Source organism: Homalodisca vitripennis, unplaced genomic scaffold (genome assembly GCF_021130785.1).
Source record: "Homalodisca vitripennis isolate AUS2020 unplaced genomic scaffold, UT_GWSS_2.1 ScUCBcl_1389;HRSCAF=4946, whole genome shotgun sequence".
NCBI lineage: Eukaryota > Metazoa > Arthropoda > Insecta > Hemiptera > Cicadellidae > Homalodisca > Homalodisca vitripennis.
The window spans coordinates 32363-41449 of NW_025777508.1; positions in this window are offsets into that span (position 1 = coordinate 32363).

A 9087-nucleotide genomic window follows, 5' to 3' on the forward strand; every position below is an offset into this window, starting at 1 on the left:
CAAAAGTAAAAATAATATACATTTATTTATTTTTTATTGGAGAAAGTGCATCAAACGTCTGGTAAAATTTGACGTTGACATGTAGAGTTAAACTAACAAAAAGCTATTTTGGCTGTGAGGAATCACAAAAAATTATAGCTGCTTGCATATTAAATCAAAGTGACTATATAATGCAGAGTATTTCAAACAAGTTTCTATTGATATAAATAACACAGATAAAACAGTTTGTAAAACGGAAATGTTAAAAATCGCTTCAACATTTGTTATTAAATTGCTATTATTAAACCTCCAAGTGGCAACGGCTCAGTTCGAGCTGTTGGGGACCCCGTCTGAATCAATAACGTATCGGTCTAAGCCAATTGTGAAAACCGATGTAAAATAATAACTAGTTTCGCAATTTAGCTATATTTTATGCTAAACTGTTTAGAAGACCTAAAAGCAGACGTGATTTTATTGTATATTGTAGAATCACTTATTCATGATGCTAACACAAATAATGAACCTAAACCTATCCCACACACCGCAGGTTCTGAAGATACAGTACTTTGGCACAACAGCCTGGAGGAAGTTTATGCCTTTATGTAGCATGCTTAGAAAAGTGTGAACGTTATAGAAGTATATTCTGGTATACAAGCTGCAATGCAGGTATCCATCCAGACTATTATACAGTGTAGAAGCACTGGAGAGCTAATAGCACAACAAGAAGAGAAAAGCATGTAATGCATCAGAATCAGATTCCAATATAGTAGGTGAATACATATAACAGCATATAAAAAGTATTGTATATGGTATTTAAAAATGTTTATATATGCAAATAAGATGCGACAAGACTATACAAAACATATTAAACTTGAAAAGTTCTTTTTTGCAATGTTTGCCTTTTTATGCTGGTCAAAAACATGTTCAAAAGTAATTTTTATTTTAAAATATGTTTTTACTCAAAATATAAAATATGTTTCCCATGGAAATTGTGAAAAAGTAGCCTCAAAAACAAAATTGTTGGGAAAAAATAGTTTTATGGTCATCATTAATTCTCCAAATTTTAGATATTTTGGTAAGTTTTGCTTTTTAATTACTATTTAGTACATATTATTGTGAACATGATATTTTTCAGGTTATATTTTATATCTTATGAATAAAAAAAAAAACTGCAAGTTATAAAAAGACCTATTGCTAAAGGGTAATATGAGGACCACTTGGAGGGTTTACTAACTAATTCATTAGATGCAAACAGCACACCTGCCTCTCCAAAAATAATTTTTCATCTTATAAATAAAAATGAATTACTAAATGTGTTGCTATGCGCTAATCTCGAGAACTGATGGACCAATTGGGCCATTTCATATTCTTTTGTTGAAGTCCACTGAAGCTTCATAGGAAGAGGAAGATCATAAATTTTCCCTCCCTAGACACTTGAGAATTTTGAAAAATTATGATAATATTTATGTTTCACAATAATTGAACTGACATTAAACAGTTGTGGACACTTTAAAACCTTCTTTGTATGTAGTTTCAGCTGAAGATCATCAAAGAGGCTGAATCATTTTAAACATTTTTATAAAAGGTTAAGTACACAGTTCAAAAGATTTAATCGTTTTGAATGGGTAAAACAAATTGAAAATACTTGTATACAGTTTATTTTTGGAAATACTATTAAAACACTATTGTAAAACCCAGTTTAATGAACAAAAACGTGAAAGTTTGTACATAAGGAAATCAAAACTGGTTAGCTTTGATGTTGTGGTATGCCATTTATACAACGGCTTAAGGAAAAACATAGGAATGAACAGCATGCCTCAATGAGCCATTCTTTCCCCTGAACTGAAGGTTCCAAAAACAGCAAAACTTCTATAATGCAAACCTATTATATATGATTATTTTTAAATTTTGCGTGTACTTAGTAAGGGTAATGGGAGTAGAAGTCGTTTTCATAGTAGTCTTCTCAGTCTTAAGTAGTATGTATATTTCATCAGGACAGTAGGGGAGACTCATATTACACTGGAAATATCTTTGTTCTCTTAGGACAAGAAGCTTATAAATTGCACTTAGTCCTGTAAAAACCTTTGCGCTGCTTCCAGAATGCCAGGATATTCAGGATAGGTAAGGTTAGGGAGTAGGGGCCGCCTCCTGTCAAGATCCATGATGAAGTATTAGAGCACTACATCTCAGTCATGTCTCCCCAGAAGAAGGGGAGGCCAGCTCTGAACCAGCCTCTCCAGCCAAAGTAGGCAGGGGGTGGCACACCCTTGTTGAGGCTAGCAAGAACCTCTGAGGTTAGGGAACAAACCCCACCAACTCCAACAGTCATCTCCCACAGTAGACTTAGACCTATCGAATTGCTTATTAACCCCAGAATCTCAACATTTGTGGTTAGTGATGTGCCGCTTCTGGACATCCATAAGGTTGCCCAGATTTAAGGGTTTTTGCTGTGCCCAGTGGTGGGTTCAACTAGAAAGTATAAACCAGCTAGAAGTGATCCCTGCTGGGTAAACTGGAAATATCTTAGACCAAAAGAAGATTGCAAGAGCTGAACGTAGACACTTTTTCACCGAAGAAAGCTTCTCAGTCCTACAAATGTACATATAATTTCTTTAACACCTTAACCGAAACACCGGTCTCAGGTACCAATTGGGAAATTCTTTCTACTTGTTGGCAATACTGCTTATCAGATCTATTCGACGGTCCCAGTAGCTTCCCCCCTCCTACCACTCCCCCCAAACAACCAGGTTTTGTTCAGTTTTACACGAGGCCTTTACCGTTACTTATCGATTTTTAAAACTCTGCCGGTCTGACGTACCGGATGTTTCAGTTAGTGAAAGTTTGTTTGAGGTCTCTTGTACCGGGTGTTTCGCTTTGCGTTTCTCAGTGACTAAAACGAATATAGTAGTATTCAACTTCCAGTTTTTTATTGCTTTATCTATTTGTAGACATTAATAATGGAAGAACCTGGTTCAAGTAGAAAAGTTTCAGTGCGAGCTAAGGACTTTGCTAATCGAGTTACAGAGATGTTAGCCAGTGACATAAGTAATGATGACTCTGAAGAGAGTGACTTTTTTGATGATTCGGATGTGGATCCAGATTGGAGAGAGCCTGAAGGTGAAGTCAGAAATCCTTCCTGTTCCAGCCATTACAGCTCAACATCAGAGGATGATGAAAAACAGTGTTGGTGAGGATGAAGATCGTCAGTTGGAGGGTGAGTCTGATGATACTCCAAATAATTTAGTAGATACAGATATGCCAGAATATGTATTTGGCCGCCTTAGAAAACGTGAACTAGGACCGGCATATCCTTGGCGTACATTAGAGCCAGAGGCAAATACAAGAGTGCGAACACCAGCTCGTAATATAATTACTGGTGGTTTACCTGGTTTGAGACTTTCAGCAAGAAGATTGGGTAATAACCCAGAGAAGTTGGCCATATGGAACTCATTGATTGATGAAACAATAGTCAATACTATTGTTCAACATACAAACACTAAGTTGAAGATTGTAAGATCTGGCTTGAACCAAACAACAAATAAATAATTATAAGGATACTGATGCAATTGAAATCAATGCTTTAATTGGATTACTGCTTTTGTCCTCAGTTTTAAAATCAAATAACGAAACAATTACCTCTGTGTTTCAAAAAGACGCTGCTAACAGACCGTATTTCAACGCCACAATGTCCGTAAAGAGATACGAAATACTGCTATCTGCTTTGCGATTTGACGATAAGAGAACTCGCAATCAAAGAAAATCATCTGATGAAGCAGCTGCTATTAGTGAGGTTTTCAATAAATTCATTGAAAACTCTCAAAACTTGTATTCCTTATCTGAACATGTAACTATAGATGAAATGTTGGTACCGTTCAGAGGCAGGTGTGGGTTTCGAATGTACATGCCCAGAAACCACACAAATATGGCATCAAAATTATGTGTCTGACAGATGCGAAGACATCTCATCTCCACAATGCCTATATTTACACCGGCAAAGGAAGTGATGGTCAAGGTTTATCTCAAGAAGACCAAAAAAAAGCAAACCAACCCAATCTGTTATAAGACTGACGAAACCAATACAAAGAACCAACCGCAATGTAACAGCTGACAATTGGTTTTCTAGCCTAGAAGTAACAGAAGAACTCGAAAAAGTTGGTCTCACATACGTTGGGACAATGAGAAAAGATAAAAAAGATATTCCACAAGAGTTTCTTCAGGACAAGGAAAGAAAGGTCGGGACATCTCGCTATGGATTCAATGGTACAAGAACTTTGGTTTCATACGTTCCAAAAAAGAACAGAGCTGTAGACCTCATCTCTACTATGCACCATGCCATTTTTACGGATGAACGAAGTGCAAAACCAGAGATTATACGGTTTTACAATAAAACAAAATGTGTAGTCGATATACTAGACATTAAATGTGCCATCTACACTACTGGGCGAAGAACAAGGCGCTGGCCTCTGGCTGTTTTTTAACCGCCTCCTTAGCATTGCTAGCATAAATGCTTGTACGTATATTGTATTTATGCTACAAAGATACCCCTTCAACCACAAGATTTCAGTTCACCAAAAGTTTAGCCAAGGATCTTACAGAGCCTTATCTGAGAAGACGTCTGTGTACACCAAACCTTCCTCGTGATGTGAGAAGCTCAATCAACTTTGCCCTGGGCTAAAGAGACGAAGCAGTTGCAGGTGTGCCTTCTGATAAAATGGAAAAAAGAAAAACCTGTGGAGAGTGCCCCTCAGCAAAGGAGAGAAAAACTCAATACAAGTGTATTAGATGTGACATTCCTATACAGGGTGACAATTAGGTCTGGAAACCCCCTTTTTAATTTTTGAACCACAATAGAAAGAAATACCAAAGTTCAAACGTGCTTACTGGTGATAGTAACGCACACATCTGCCCAATTACTGACCAGATATTCCCTTTGGGGGACGGTCCACAAGGAGTCAGACAAAATTCTTAAATAGCAGCATAGGTCAAGTTTGGTATCAAATTAAAGGTCTCACTTAGCAGAGTACAATGCCGCAAACCGGACTTCAAAAGGTGGATTCATTCAGTAGTTATAGCTATTTGAATTTTATAACAATTTAACAATGTAAATTATTAAGTATTACAAGTAAACACCAATTTTTAAGTACCTGTGATCAAAGTAAGTGTTCAAAATGTTCCCCTCCCATCGTCTGGCAATGTCCTAGGCGGTTTTAAAACCATCCACTGCATTTTGAAGGTAGTCACGAGGAATATCTTGAGCTTCTTGGACTATGAGATTTCTTAGGTGCGCCAAATCTCGAGGCTTAATAAAGATAAACTTTATCTTTGAGGTATCCCCAAAGAAAAAAATCCAGCGGAGATAAAGCAGGGGAACGAGCAGGCCACTCTACTGCACCACGTCTTCCAATCCATCTGTGATGGAATATTGTATCCAAGTATTCTCTTACAAGGAGAACAAAGTGTGGTGGCGCGCCATCTTGTTGGAAATAAATTCTTTGAAATTGTCGACCAAGACCAGCTTGTAGTGCAGGAATTATCTCATTTTGGAGCATTGCTAGATACGAGTCACCATTTAAATTACCATTGATAAATAATGGGCCCATAAATTTGATTTCCTATAATACCTGCCCAAACGTTAAGTTTCTGTGGATGCTGTGTATGACTCAATCTACCACTTTCACATTCTAACAGTAATTGTGTTATTGGTAATAATTATTGATTCCTGGCTTTGATTACTACATTGTTAGATGATGGGAGGGGAACATTTTGAACACTTACTTTGATCACAGGTACTTAAAAATTGGTGTTTACTTGTAATACTTAATAATTTACATTGTTAAATTGTTATAAAATTCAAATAGCTATAACTACTGAATGAATCCACCTTTTGAAGTCCGGTTTGCGGCATTGTACTCTGCTAAGTGAGACCTTTAATTTGATACCAAACTTGACCTATGCTGCTATTTAAGAATTTTGTCTGACTCCTTGTGGACCGTCCCCCAAAGGGAATATCTGGTCAGTAATTGGGCAGATGTGTGCGTTACTATCACCAGTAAGCACGTTTGAACTTTGGTTATTCTTTCTATTGTGGTTCAAAAATTAAAAAGGGGGTTCCAGACTTAATTGTCACCCTGTATGTTTGGAATGTAGCCGCAAAGTGTGCAATGAGTGTGCCATTGACTGTGCGTAAAGAGACCACAGTGATTAAAGGAACTGACATAAGAAATGAAAAGGTCTATACAACACTTTTATTGTTTCTCTAATGCTTTTATATTGTATACAATTTTATTTTATGGATATTTTAAGTATATTTTTTATAGTTTTGTAAATAGTTATCTATGTTTTTCTACTTTTTAAAGTTTTGTATAAAAAATGTAATAATTACATTTTTTACAACTCTATTACTAATATTACAATAATTTTGTTAATACCTTATTTTTAATAATTCTGTAAAAAAGAAAGTTTCAGTACTACAAATTACGATCCTGGTAATATTTAACGTATTTTAAAAAGTGTTTAGTGCTTATTGTATCTTACTAAAATTTTTCAAGAATTTACTGTATCGTTTGAAAGTTAATGTAAAATAAATTATCTTTGTGAGAACATGTCTACATTAATTTCTTAAACCATTCTCATGCTTTTTATTAATATTTTGCCGTAAATATATGTTGTTGAATCAAAATAGTGGTTACCGGTCTCTAAGGACCGGTGTTTCGGTATACGTTACCGAAATATGTTTCGGTTAAGGTGTTAACATGGCACACTCAATTATGGCACTGAAATAATATATACCTTATGTATGGTTCCTTACATTTGAAAAATATAGGAAACTATCATATTTCATCTATCAAGTGCTTTATCTATGTAGACTAAAGATTTTGATAAAAAATATGCATGCGAAGACGCAAATAACAGTTAGTATGTTTAAAGAGTTTTATTTTAATGTAAGGATATAAAAAAGTATAATAATAACCATACAAATTACCTAGATTTCATTAAATTTTATTTAAAAAATATATTCTGATAATCAATTTTTTATTTTTCACTAATTGAGATTTTTTTAACTTCATTTATAAGAGCTACATTTCTCAAGTAGTACACAAGAGCTACATTTCTGCTTAAAAGAAATTGTGTTTTAAAATATGACATACCGCATCTGTATAAAATCTAATACAATCAGAAGCAATGCCAAACACTGATACTGGTGCATAATTTACAGCCTACAAGCATTAGCAAGTATTTAAATTAAGAAAATATATTAATTTGTTTTAATTGATTTTGAGTGTTGACAGATTTAATTAAAATTATAATAGTTCTTAATGATCAAACAACTTTAATATCAAAAATTAAAGTGTAATGTCTGAGTCCTTCAAGCTCTTAAACCAGTTCTGGCAGTGGTTGACATTGAAGAAGTAAGCTCACATTCTTTCATTATGTAACACTGTTTTACCCAAGGAATTGAGAAGTAGTAATATCTACAAATTTATGTAGATGTGTACTTATAATACCACAATGAGCTGGGGAAGTTGTGTTTGTAATAACCTCAGTGACTCCATAGTGTATTGCAAAATTAATGTGGTCTCTGTTACCATTTAACGATTTCCTAGCAAAGTTTAAAATAATTAGCAGAGATAAAATAATAATACTGTCCTACACTATCCAAGCTTAAGACAAAATCAAGTATTTATTTGCATAACAATCACACTACACTCTTCCATAGGTTAGATTAGCATGAAAATAAATTTATATTTAAAAAATTCAGTTGGTATTAAAGTTTATTATATTAGTAGCTTAACTGAAAAATAATTAATTGATTTTCATTTAATATTCAACATCTTTATAAGCATAAACTTTTATAAGAAAAAATTGTATTTTTCGGGAAAGTGAGCATTAAATTTGTTTTAATGTTCTCACCAATGGGAAAGTATGAGTTTATTTGACCAAAAACAGAAAAGTAAACATTTTAATTGCATTTAATCAAACTGCATAAAAACTATGGTAACAATCTGTCAACTTTACTTGCTAAGCAAATTCGTTCAGCAGTTTGATATTTCTCCATCAGAAGTGAAATGAAGGCAATAATAAAAGGAATATTGTTCAGAGGTTGATAAAGAATAATTTACTTAGCAAAGAGTTAGGTCTGATAGTGCTCTTTCAAAACTTAAGGCTTCAAGCTGTTAAACAAATTTTATTAAGCAGTTAAAAGCTTCAAAAACTAATATTTCTGAACAACACACACATTTATATATATATATATATATATATATATATATATATATATATATATATATATATATATATAAAAGAAAGTAAGGATATTTTTTCTGCAGATGACATTTTTAATTTTGCAATACAAGTTTCTTTTCAGATTTTATCAAATTTTTGTCATATTTACTGACAAATGATTTTTCTTCTTTTTTTACTCATTCAGTCATCATCAGTAATTTGGAAAAATTAATAAAGTTCAAATGTGATTAGTCTTTTTCCTAAAAAACTAACTAATCACTGATTCAAGATTCATTATCAATCCTGACCAGTAACATGATTAATTTTCTGTCTGAGCACGATCTGAGGAGAAAAATTACACAAAATATTACTTGAATTTAGTATAAAATGGATGAGCTCATTTTGGGGGATTAGGGAGTTTGAACATCCTTAACTATTCATAGGGGATCAACCTTAGTCTTATAAACATGTTCAAATTACTACATATTCATTATTTCAACTTCCTGTTACATCCTGTTTGCTATGGCTGTGAATCATGTAGGTATCTGAATGTTTTATGAAGGCAGATACAGCTATGATTAAACTAATTTTGTTTGTTCAATATCAGTAGGAATCTGGATAAAGCAAGTAATTGAATGCATAGGGTATTCATAACGGGTGTCACAAACTTCTGTGGCTGATAGTACTCATGATTTCAAATAAGAAATGTTCTAGAAACATAGGTCGAGAAATGTGTTGTTCAGTTGCTAGCCGCCATTTTCTATATTTTATAAAAAAATTTAGCATCTCTAGAACTAGTAAAGTTACAAAGGTTAAGAAAAAAAACTAAAAAATATAATTGTGTGATTTACTTTAGTATTAACAAAATGGTCCTGTAGAAAATTT